This window comes from Amborella trichopoda, chromosome 1 (genome assembly GCF_054954075.1).
Source record: "Amborella trichopoda isolate Santa Cruz 75 chromosome 1, AtrichopodaSantaCruz75HAP2 v2.0, whole genome shotgun sequence".
Taxonomy (NCBI): domain Eukaryota; kingdom Viridiplantae; phylum Streptophyta; class Magnoliopsida; order Amborellales; family Amborellaceae; genus Amborella; species Amborella trichopoda.
In genome coordinates, this window is record NC_142336.1 from 26253081 (window position 1) to 26266037 (window position 12957).

The following is a 12957-nucleotide window of genomic DNA, read 5'->3' on the forward strand; positions in this document are numbered from 1 at the left end:
TTAATGATTTAGCGAAAGCATGCGATATAATACCTAAATAGATAATTTGGTGGGTGCTGGAAAAGAAAGGATTCTTAAGAAGATATATTGACATGATTAGGGATATGTTCAAAGGAGTGCTAATCAAAGTGAGGGCAACTATTGGAGAGACAAGTATCAGTAATAGTAAGCTTATATCAGGAGTCAGCGTTGAGCTTATATCTCTTTGCTTTGCTTATGAATGAGTTAACTAAGCATCTACAGGAGGTCTGATGATGTATGTTATTTGTAGATGACATGGTTTTGATTGATGAGACTAGCGATAACGTAAATGCAAAGTTATAACTTTGGAAGGATGCTTTAGAATTTAAAAGTTTTAAAATAGTTGGACTAAGATAGAATATATTGAATGCAAGTTAGTAATAATAGGAGCAGAAACGATGAATATTAAGGTTGATGGCCAAGATGCACTTAAACAATATTATTTTCGATATCTTGGGTTGATAATCCCTGAAAACTGAGAGATTGATGAAGATGCTGCTCATAAACTTGGTGGAGGAACTTCTAGAGTCTTATGTGATCCTCACATTCCAATGAATTTGAAGGGGAGCTTTTGTAGGACGGCTTAATACTAATCATGTTTTATAAGACAGAATATTGGGCGGTCAAGAAAAATTACATATATATAGAATGAATGTAGCCGAGATGATAATACTGAGATGCATGAGTGGCAAAACAATGAAGGATATAATTCAGGATGAATAAATTCAAGGGAACATAGGGGTAGCTCCAATAGACAATGAAATGAGGGAAAGTAGACATACGTCATTTGGTCATATGCAGCTTCGATCTAGAAAATTCTAGTTAGTAGGAGTGATTTGGTTCAAGTGGGAGGCTCTAAAAGGGCAACAGAGGGCCCCAAAGGACATAGATGAAAATAGTGGGAAAAGATATGGGAACTTATAGTTTGATTGAAGAACATAATTCATGTAGCTGACACCAAGGCCACAAGGCTTGGATGATATATGTGTGTGTGTGCGTGCATCAAATATGTTTCTTTGAAGTTCTCTACCCTAATGATTCGAAGTCTTCTAAATTTCTTGTCCTTCACTCTTCTTAGTTTCTTGATATTCCCACGCCTCATGTCTGATTTTTCTTCTCAAACCCTCATAACTTTTGATAGATGCAATGAAACTCTTTTGTCCACCATAATACTATTGTGAATATGAATTTTAGGTACTCCCTTGAAAGTTGATCCTGTCGAGACTACTAAGCTTCATCATCAAGTGGTTGTTTCTATTGATTCTTCCATAATAATTCTTAGCTATACTAAAATTTTTTTAATCTTATTTGATGTCTTTTTCCAACTGTGTTTCCAATAATTTTACTTGGATACATCTCTCTCATTTTATTGAGCCATCTGCTTATAAGGAAGAAAGCATGGATATGATGCCATGTTATTATTTGCGAAATCCTAACAAGGTTAGAATAAGACTGATTATTCACTAAATGCTGGAATATATCCTTTGTAGACTATATATTTGGGGTATAAAAGATTATAGCACCCATCCACAAAAGTCTGTGTCCATATAATGTATGTATTGACAAGCACCAAAATACTTCATGTTTTCTTTGTTAGATATGTTGGGGTTTGGGGCTTTTAAAGCCCATGAGAGCATGTAAATAAAAAATACACTTTAGTGAGAGTGTGTATGTAGGTTGAGTGAACTAGGGTTAAGCGGTCTATGGCCCTAATCATGTCCAAAATCCTTTACCCCTGAGAATATGGCACTATTGAAGAGAGTTTCAGCAGGGTCATCCCTTATTGAGGTCAGCGAGATGCCCAGGGATGTTCTGAGGGCCAGGAGAGGATTGTGGTCTCCTATGTGCATGTAGGCCTGTGAGAGCTAGCATTATATTCGCAAAAACCTTCCACGCAGCATGTACACATATCAACTGCATACCAAGAATGAACCCTGCTAATGGATATGTATACATGTGCATAGAGCGAGTCTCCCTTACACTATAGTGTTATATACGCGTGACTTACGACTTACTCTCAATGAGGGGGAACTATTATTACACATTCTAGGTCGTGCTTTCACTATTTATTGTTGAGCTTTAACGAGCAAATCATGAGACCCTACATGAGATTGTGGGTCATAAGTCTTGTTGAATTGGTTTGGGAAAAATACAATGATCACAGTTATTGGGTCAGGTGGAGTGCCCTAACCGTCACTTTTACGGACCTATTAGTATCAATCGACTTCTAGTAATTTTGGTTTCAGCTTAAGAAATGATTTTTTGTTTTCTAGATATTTTTTAGGAATTTTTAAAATATATTCATCAATAAAACACCTAAGGGTGTTTTTATAATTACCAAACATCTCTAGGGCATTGTGGGACCCACATGGTGGACTAAGGGTCCAGCCCCACAAGTTGGGGGCCCTACGTGGGTGTGGGATGTATGACTAACATGGCTCATACATCCTAGCCTGGTAAGGATGCCCGTGTCTATTCATTTTTGTTATGGATTAAGTTATGTTTTCTAAAAATGATAAAGAAAACCTTATGAAAACTTTGAAAAATATTTAGTGTTTGTATTTTGTGGGAGTGGAGAATATTTTATATTTAAAAATTACTTTTTCAAATCTTTTGTGTTTGACCAAATGTTTTGACTTTGAATTCCTTCAATCGCTCTGTGGGAGAAGAGGAAATTCTAGCCAAGATAAAAGATGTTTTTGTTGATCTTATCCTAAGTTGACTAAAAGTAAATGTAGGTCAAAGAATCAGGGCATCAACGTCCTAGATTCCTCACTAAATCATGATGGTTGATTCATTTGATGGATGACTCAGATTTACTTCTCTCTCATGTCATAGGTTACTTGAGACTCCTGGAGGCTATAAATAGAGGGTAGCCCCCCTCATTCTCAACATTTGAAATTTCCTAGCCTCTCACTCTCTCCTCTCTCCTCCATGCCTCGCTCTCTATCTGTCTCTCTCTCTCTCCTCTCTTGTTCCAAAAAGGGGTGGCATGCACCACCTAAGAGAGTTTGGTGTGGCACACCATCCATAAGGTTCATAGAGGGGCATCCGTAGCCCATTTTGAAAAAGGGAAGGTGCCACTAAGGTGGCATGCCCTAAGAGTCTCAAAAAGGTTTCTAGAAAAATCCTAATATTTTTTATGATCTGAAGCTCTGGTTTTGAAAAAGGTATTGCCTACGGAGCTTCCCAACTCAAAGAATTCAGCAGGGCGAATAGGATTAGTGTGCTGCATGGGTCAGGTAATGAGGTGTGGAGTGTAAGTAAGTTTTCTTGGCTTTTCTAAGTTTATTTTGTCATTATTGGTTCAATTTATTGCAATTTTCAAGAACATTATTTGTATTAGAATTTATTATTAAAGCTTGTATTCGGCTCTTGAATTGAGTCCTATTTATTTGGTAGTGAATCGAAAGATCCTAGGTTGTATTGAGGTTTTTATTTCTTGTTTATAGTATTGTTTTATAGTACTTGTAGTGGAATTCAGATATATTAATAAGTATTGTTTTATAGTACTTGTAAGTGGAATTCAGATATATTAATAAAAGAAAAAAAAAAAATGTTCCCTGGATAAGTGTAAAATGTCCTATAATTTTGTGATTGTATTCTTGTTGTAAGTCTAGAATGTCCTATAAGTTGCATGATTTGTGATTGTCTGGAGTAGTAGTGTATAGTCAGTGGAGTGTATTCGTATTTGTTGTCACGTTATAACTTTAGAAGCATTACTCCTTTTCGAACTTAGATTCTCCCTAAAACCTATTTATTCCCGCTCTTTCATTTTCAGTCACAACCAAAGTTGTTAAAACTGTACTAGAGGTCGAATTGGTGAGGGCACTGGATCAGTGGACTAGTCGACCGGTTGGAAAATTTTCAAAACAAAGAAATGGGAAAAACAAAAATTGAAAAAACAGAGAAGAATATGGAGAAAACCATAAAAAAATCTAGAAAAATGGAAAAGTTTCAGATAATTATTAGAAAACAAAAATCAAACTATGACATACCATATGTCTGTGTCTCATGAGGCACTCCAATAACCCATCAAGCAATAACATTGAATTGTATGTAAAAGGTCACAAAGTTATAATGTGAATTATGAAGGGATAAAAAAGGGAATTATAAAGTCATAATATCAATTAGGAATTCACAAAACTATAACTAGGGAACAATCTCCATACATAAGCAGTCCCCATATTTCAATCAAAGTATTAAAGGACCCAGAATAAAATACCACAAGTAATTACAAATTAAATAAAAAAAAAACCTAAAAAAAAAGTGTACAAAAGTTCAGAAAATCCACAAAGTAAGCAAATACCTAAAACATTGAACTATTAAAGCCAACAAAATCTTCAAAATGAATGCAAGAAACAGCCCATTACAATTATTTGGCAAAAAAAAGTTCGTTATCTCTAAAAGCCCTAAACTATTTTTCTCAAATTTTCCAACTTGTAAATCTAAAACATTTAAATCAAAGGATAAGTCAAATAGACTTACTCAGGATTTGAAACTTTGCATTGAGTGGCTGGAATATGCTTGGAAAAAATCACAGCTAATTTGCCCAAATGTTAGGGGTTTTTTTCAGGTTAGAGAGAGTGAAAGAGAGAGAACTCTTGAAAAAAAAGAGAGTGAGAGAGAGAAGATCACCAAAGTCTTTCTCTTGCTCTGGAAAGTGTTATTTAAACCTAAAAACCACCCTAATATCGATGTTTACCAAAACACTCCTTATCAAAATCCAAAGGACAAAACAAAAAAAAAACCCTATAAGTGATATATTTTAAGTTAATTTCTAAAAATAAATGGAGGACTTTTTAGGCTTTTTGAGGCCATATCAAATTGGCCTGTTCGTCTTAGTACCTGTCAAAGTGGCCACTCCAGTGATGAGAACCGTGGTGCACCAACTTGAGTTTGGTTCCATGGCCTTTGTGCCCTAGGGTTTTGGGTTGACTATAATGGCCATAGATTTGACAATTCCTGATCCAAACCGGCTGGTCCGGTCTTTCATATAGTTAACATCTCTTCATCCAACCATACCGATCTTTCTCCCACTTTTTCCCTTCCAAAATTTTCTCCTCTACGCCTTTCTCTTTATCCTCTCTATCTGTTCTTTGTTTTCTCCCCTATTTTTATATATTTCTCCCTTTTCATCTTTATCCCTTTCCCTGTAGTCTACCTGGAGTCCTCGTCTTTCCATTTTTTCCCCCCATACCATCAATTTCTCTCTCTTCTGCACTTTTCTCTCAATGATGGCATTGGTAACTTGGAAATTGTGATCCCTGAAATCTGGGATTGTGTTACTATTGAAATTATGGTATCTTCTCTCTCTCTCTCTCTCTCTTTCTCTCTCTGTCCCTTCCTCCCCCTCCCCCTCCCCCTCCCCCCTCCTCTTTTTTTCTCTTTTTGTGTGATTTTGATTCACACATCTGTCCCTACTGATGTTGTTCCCAATGTTATCAAGACCCAGTTGTCAAACTGGTGAGGGCACCGTTTGGTCCATACTGGTCGGACCAGCCAATTCACCGGTCAAACCAACCTGGAAACTTAAGTATTAAAATATGGGATTGTATACAATTAGACCATGTACCTTTGATACAATAAGGTTGCAATTATTTACAACCATCTGATGTGAAATTTGATCGCTTGGTGTGTCACAAAGTTCGAGAAATTTTCTTTTGAAGTTTGAGCTTGGTCTATGGAATAAATGCAGCCATCTAATTTCACATCCAATGGTCAAGATTAATTGTAACCACCTTGTACCAAAGATAAATAGTCTTATGGTATACTTTTCCTTGAAATATTAAGAAATACAAAAAAGTTTGTCAAAACTGGTATGAACGAGTTGGTTCAACCAGCCCAATTGGTTGAAGCGGCCCGTTCAGACCTGTTTGAACAATTGGCTTTTCAATAATAAGCTCGAACCCGTTCCAGTCCCAGTTCGTGGCTTAACCATCTGGATATGCCAGTCCAGTCTAATTTTAATAACATTGAACGCCCCATGCATCAGAGACTGGGTTTAGTAAAGCTAAGGACCAGGAAATTTAGCAATAACTGGCTTGGTAATGACACTAATGGTCACTGTGCATGTGCATTAGGTGCACAAAAGCTTGCAAAGAATTCGTGAGAGAAAGCTTGTCAATTTCATTGAATGGGGCCCTGCAAGCACTCAGGTAACCTTTTTATGCATTTAATTATGTTTTCCATACTGGATCATCTCCCATTCTAACATATTTATAGGTAGCTTATTTTTTTGAGTTCTTTTTATTCAAAACATACTATATGAAGAAACATATTTGCAGGTTGCATTGTCCAGAAAGTCTCCATAAGTTCAAACTGCACACCGAGTAAGGATTTGAGAACACATTCGATGATAAATTGTCACTGTTGTGCAGTTTTTCTTGCCTTTAGTGTTCTTTGGAAATTTGTGGTTAATTTTTACATTATGGGACATTGTTCGTGGTTAGTTCTATTCCTTGCAAAACTATATAATTTTCTTATATATTGGGAGAATAGTATTCTTCAATTAAATAGCATTGTTTGATAACACATTATTAGGTTAGTGGCTTGATGCTGGCAAGCCATACAAGCATAAGGCATCTCTTCAGCAAGTGTCTCAGCCAATATGAAAAGCTTAGGAAGAAACAGGCCTTCCTTGACAATTATCGGAAATTCCCAATGTTTGCAGTAAGTTGTTGCCCCTGCTATCTCATCCATTTGTTGGTTTTTCGTTCGTTGGAGTTCATAAAATTTGGTGCAAGTTGGGTTGTGACTGCTTTTGCCTCTCCCTTGGTGACAGTTGGTCCTTTTATTAATTCAGCTATTGCTCAAGAGTTACTTGTTTTTTTTTGCATATATGAGTAATTTCCGTAATAGTTGTTACCATTGTGCCCTTCTCTCAGTATATTTGGATCATAAGCATATTAAGTAGATCTTTTACCCCAATGTAAATATACGAAGCAGAAAATTACATGAAAATGTAAATTATGTTATGAAATATGAAATCATTTTGTATTTGTCTTATTCAGTAATGATAATTTAATGCTGTAATTTTTACCGTAATTTTGAAAGTTGTGGGTTTGGTTCCACTATCATTTTCATGTTTCAAATCTATCAATCTGCCATATGCGAGTAGTTGGGTCCTTTCGTTATGTGATTGTAGTTATTGCAGCTTTGTCGAGACCTTTTTCGATACAACTGCCTTAAATTTGATACGCAAACGTGTTTATTTCTTCTTCTTGATAATTTAGTTTCAGAAAGACTTGGGTCTTTGTTGGTCATAAGAAAAACTCAACTGGCTTTCGAGATTTAGATTAACTTTATCTTTTTAATGAGTTCCAAAAAACTGGCATGCAAGCATTATTGATGGATGTGGGTTTCTTTTAAATCTTATAGGTTTTAACCTCCATTCGTATATGGGAAATTATAATGTAATAGTAGAAAAACCAATGGTCAACATTTAACTTTTGTCATCACTGTACGGTGATGGAAGAGATTTGGAACCATGTTGTAGGTCCTCTTTTCAAACATTCAAACACGGCATGCCCCTAGTTGTAGGTCCTCTTTTCTAATTTTCTTGCTCCTATTTTAATGGGCAGTTGTGTTATGTAATGGCCATGGTCCCTGCCAGTTATGGCCCATGACAGCTGATCTTAAGACCACTGTTTCACAGATTGGACATCATGAGTTTCAACACTATATCCTATTTTTTGCTTATGCATAAAATCATTTAATTTTTTTATTTACTACTTTCTATATTTAAATATGATCTGGTTTGGGAATTTCAGGACAATGATCTCTCTGAATTTGATGAGTCTCGTGAGATCATTGAGAGCTTGGTAGATGAATACAAGGCTTGTGAGTCACCGGATTATATCAAATGGGGAATGGAGGTACCTCTCTCTTTCTCTGTGCGTGTGTGTGTGTGTGTGTGTGTGTGCGTGCGCGTGCATGGTGTGTTAGTGCGCGCGCAATTGTATGTGGCATCTTTTTGGGGAGTACATATGCTATTAAGCATTGAAGGCTTGTGATTGAAACTTTGTCAATATAATTGTTTCAGGTAATTGTTGGAAATCGCATTAATGTTCAAACTAGTGGAAAGAAGTTTCTTGAACCCTTCAATATTTGCTGGGTTAGTCTAGGCAGATATACTGGGAAGAGTCCTATTACTCCCCTGAAACTTCAAAAAGTCTGTTCCCTTAATTATGACTGATTTTATGAATGACTGGGATGAGGGCACATTCTTTGCGGTTAAAATTTGTGCCAAATGCAGCTTGTTTCCTAAAGAATTGACCCAAAACAATGTCTTCCGTCGTCCTGTAAGACAAAAACTAAGCTGAGAGATTCATTTTCATTGTATTACCTTTGATAGAGTGCCATGCCCATTGTGCTAGGTTAAAACACGAGGTGGTGAAACTGATCCTTGATGTTATTTGCTTTCATTTTTAGGTTATGAAACCAATCCTTGATGTTATTTACTTTCATTTTTAGGTTAGATACACAAGGAGTCTTAACTATTGTGAGGATTCCATTTTACACGGACTTTGGTCGATAAAATGATTCTATTTTCTTATTCAGTAAGTTCATATAGGATGTCAGTTTTATTTCACATGAAGAGGCTTTATAGCTTTTTGTGGGTAGCATTAAGGTTCGAAATAATAACCTGAACACTACATGGGTTCCATGGCATAAATTGTATGCTGCTGCTTTATTGAATATCTCATTTTCCTGTCTTGATCGCATTGATTTTCTTTTCATTTTAACTGTAAAATTGGTTTTGAAGTGGGCATAATTGGTTTACTTTTGAAAGATTTTGGCTGGACTTGTGGAACAATATATTTTCAGAGACTTGTTGACAGCTGGGTTATAGACTTTAGCCAAGATTTTGTAAGAGGAGTTTAGCAGGCTTATGGCTACCTAGTTAGCCTCTAGAATCACTTGTTCCTTTCATTTATCCCTTGTATCCTCCTCCCCTCACCGCCTATTGGGTGCAATAGAATAGGAAGAGAGTAGTGATACATCCCACAACGTTTACAATGTGGCAGGCAATAAGAAACCCAAATAGTCTCAACATTCCTATTTTGATACCTGCTATATCTGAATTCATTCTCATCCTCGAGTTTGTTTATCCTTATGACTGGCTGTTGACATATTAAAATTACAATGGTAGATTTATGTTCAGGCTAAGGCTGTATTTGCATGCTGCCCTAAATCATGTTGTCGCTGTTGGGGAGGACCTATTGATGATGGCTCATTTATCGTTCGAGTGGCACCGTTGGGTGTCATTTTATTACCCAAGTACGTGACATTGCACTCTCAAAATGCTGCAACTTTGTGTCTGAGTGAAAATGGCGCCGTTCATCCAGCTCATGGATTGATGGGTTTTTGGTGGTCCTGATCACTTCAGACCAAAATGTGGCTTTACATCCAAAATGGGAATAAACTTCTTTTCTCGACACTGGTATATGCATAGAAAAATGTGAAATGAGAGTCTGGCAGGAATGATGAGAACCTTCGTTTTGGTAATTGGTGTATTCTCCATATAATATAAATGGAACAGAATGGAGGGAAGCAAATGTTTTTAGACACTTTCTAATAGAAAAGTACACTTTTGGATATTCGAAGATTCCCCATGTCAAGTGTAGTGATGATCCGTTGCATAAATGTGTATACTTGCAGTTCTATAAATTCATACATAAGAATGCTTTACATAGCAAATACATATACTTGTTTATGTGCCTCCACAAGTATGCATGCCTATGCATTTACAGATTCCTGCATAATGTACATACACTTGTGCACATGTTCCTAAGGTGGGTTTAGGATTTGATCAGGTGTGCATATTCATGTGCTTTTCTGATTGCACTAACAAGGGAACATCCGTTCTGTTCTGTGCATGTGCAGGACCCTGACCAAACTCTGACAGGGGAAGGTAATGCAACTGGAGTAACAGATCCCAATATTGTATAAGCAGATCCCAAATTATGAGGTTTTCTTTCCTCGTCATATTGTTTATTGTTCTCCTATGACTATAAAATGTACCACTGAAATGTTGGTTTGTAATTATGCGTCTCATTTCTTAGTTTGCCACCTATAATTGTAGGTTTTGCTATATTGATTTGGCTTGTATTTATGTTTTGTAGAAGAAATAGGTCAGCATCATTCAGGAAAGGATAATGGCTGTTTCACTCAGTTATCATGAGCAGACTGGCCACCGAAAGGATGAGGGATCTGGCCCGATTGCGTATAGACAAGCCTGACTGCATATAGAAATGACAATAGTAAAAACAACAGTTGCTAAAAAATGAATATGACATGGCAATGTATTATTCATAGGGTGATGTTGAACCTTTCTACGAAATTTTGGGCTTAAAGAATCCCCTGAGGCCTAGATCCAGCGATCAATCATTATTTGTGTTCACTGAATTTTCTCCAGTCATAAAAACTATTTTCTAGGGATTTAGGCCCTCTCCCTGTCTGTCGCTAAAAAATGGGGGCCAAATATGATCCAGGAAGGGAGTGTAGGAGGTCTGTTTAGCAGGGATAATGAAACAATGACCCTTCTATATCGTTTGATTGAGAGAGAGCAAAACTGGGGCGAGCTACCTCTCTGTGGGTAGGTGAAATTCTAGCTTGTTTTTCCCCCCTCCATGGCAAGAGAAAACTCTAGATAGGTCGGGTGGCTCTCCACTTCCCTTTTCTCCTTTATTGACAGAAAGCACATGACTTTCATGAGAGAGATGCTAACCAAATAGGATTAAATAGGGGTAAGCATGGGCTTAATAAGAAGAGATGAGAATTCCATGATCAGCTCGGGGTGAACCAAGCTTGGCTTTGGCTGTGCTTTTTGTTGGAAATATGGCCTATTTATGTTTAAATTTCAGTAGTCTCTCATTCACTAGGAGCGATTGAGAGATTGAAATATTGACGTCTTGCAAAATAGAGTTTAAATTCTTTTACCCTGAGTATACATGAGGTATCGAGAATTTACGTGTTGAGAAAACAGTTTCTCAAGGAGGTGAGGGTCACTTTCTAGTCAGGATTTTATAGGTTAGTTTCATGTTTAGCTGCAATCTGTCAGGGCTTGGAGAATCCAAACGAGAAAAATAGAACCTGAATACCTATTGAGTATTCGTCCCTTATGGAATAGTCAAGATTTATAGGACATAAGTTCTTATCTTGACACGAAACCATTGCATGGCATGCACATTTTCATTTCGTACAGGAAGCCACTCTTTCAAATGCATTATTCGAGTTTGGAAGACTCAACGCACATATGCGTTGAGAGGACCCCTGTAATTGAGTTAGATCATGTCCTACAGGGGTACACCTATAATCCATTGAGTACCGAATGATTGGAAGTTTTGGCTCAGCAGATTTGATATGGCCAATTATGTGTCCTTGTTTTAGACTGCGGAACATAAGTCTATTGGGTCGATCTGAGACTCGACACAACATCATTCGAGACTAGCCCAATAGAGTATTCTGATGCCTATAGTTATTAGCTTGAGATCTCATTATACTTTTTGTCCGATTTTATAGTGATGAGAAAAACCGAATAATTGTTCAAAACTACTTTAAATATTTATTGTGATTTTTGGAGAATTTTTCAAAATTTTATTTGCTAAAAAAATGAGGGTTTTCAAATTGTTTGACTCAAATTTTACTTTAGTCTTGACCTGGTAGTGCCATGTGGCGTCTGAGTGGCCATAGGGCTGCCACGTGGCACCCCACGCCTCACTCGAGGATAGTGTTCGTAAAATCGAATCGTAACGGTTACTGGTCATGATCCTGGGAGCGGTTCGAACCGGAATCGGACTAACTGGATCGGTTAACCAGACTATCCGGTCAAGTAGATTTTTTTTTTTAAAAAAAGGTCAAAAGCCCTCTCAAAAAATAGAAAACCTTAGATTAAGTATACACTATCATATTACATACATTTATCTTATAAAAAAAAATTGAAACAACTTTTTGTATAGTTTAATATTTGAATATTATGGAGATATGCGAGACAATTTATAATTTCACAATTCACATAAATTCAATTGATGAAGTTACAAAGTCCAACTAACAATGGATGATGCAACAATATATGCTTCTATATTGTTTTAATGTTAATGTTGAAAAATGTTGTTTTAATGTTGAAAAACCCTTTAATACGATTTAGAATTGAATTTCAGAGCGTATTTTTTTGTAGCATGATGTTCCTGGTCGAAGGGTTGTGAGTTAAGGTAGTAAGAGAGAGCACCTCATTTACTCAGTAACTTGGTTATCAAATCCAAGGTGTGGGTCAATGTGTTAAGTGTTGCTTCAAAAGGCCAAATCGCATATTTAAAAAAAATATGGTCAAGTCGATTTTCAAATGGCCAAATCGATTTTAAAATGGCCAAACTTCATTTACCCAGTAACCTTTTGAGTTAGGTTTTAACATGAAAAAAAAAAAATTTATATAAGATGGAACCTTTAAAATGTAAAATTAAGATGAAAATTAATAAATAAATAAAAAAGTTAATTTTTTATCCATTTTGGCATGTGGAAACATCAAAGATGAGTAAAACACTTTTTAGTTTCCACTTCTTTTCTTCATAGAGGATAATAAACAGATTTAACGAGTATGAAGTTGCAAAAAATGGTAGACAACTTGTAACAAATAAAAAACAAATTAGAATAACATGTCACAACTAAACAAGAAGTTGAGAACTAAGACAACAGTACCATGCACCCAAATAACCTTAAAAAGAAATAAATTTTTTTCTCATATTCATCATAAAAGAAAATATTTTTATAAAAAAATATATATAACATTAAAACCAATCCAACAAGCTCAAAAAATATATATATCATTAAAAAGAAAGAAATATTTTTTTTTCTCATATTCATAAAAAAAACATATTTTTGTAAAAAACATAAATAACATAAATAACAATCCAAAAAGCTCACCAAAAATATATA

At 36.0% G+C, this 12957-nt stretch overlaps 1 pseudogene across 1 annotated transcript in view; it reads left to right on the top strand.

Annotated features, from left to right (window-relative positions):
• Positions 1 to 10410, top strand: part of LOC18426814 (tubulin gamma-1 chain-like) — a 30690-nt pseudogene extending 20280 nt beyond the window's left edge. Inside the window, exons 7-12 of the transcript XR_016046162.1 lie at positions 6105 to 6179; positions 6309 to 6353; positions 6565 to 6693; positions 7794 to 7898; positions 9910 to 9937; positions 10149 to 10410. The product of XR_016046162.1 is annotated as a tubulin gamma-1 chain-like (transcript). The remainder of the gene's footprint in view (positions 1 to 6104; positions 6180 to 6308; positions 6354 to 6564; positions 6694 to 7793; positions 7899 to 9909; positions 9938 to 10148) is intronic.
• Positions 10411 to 12957: the final 2547 nt, after the last annotated feature.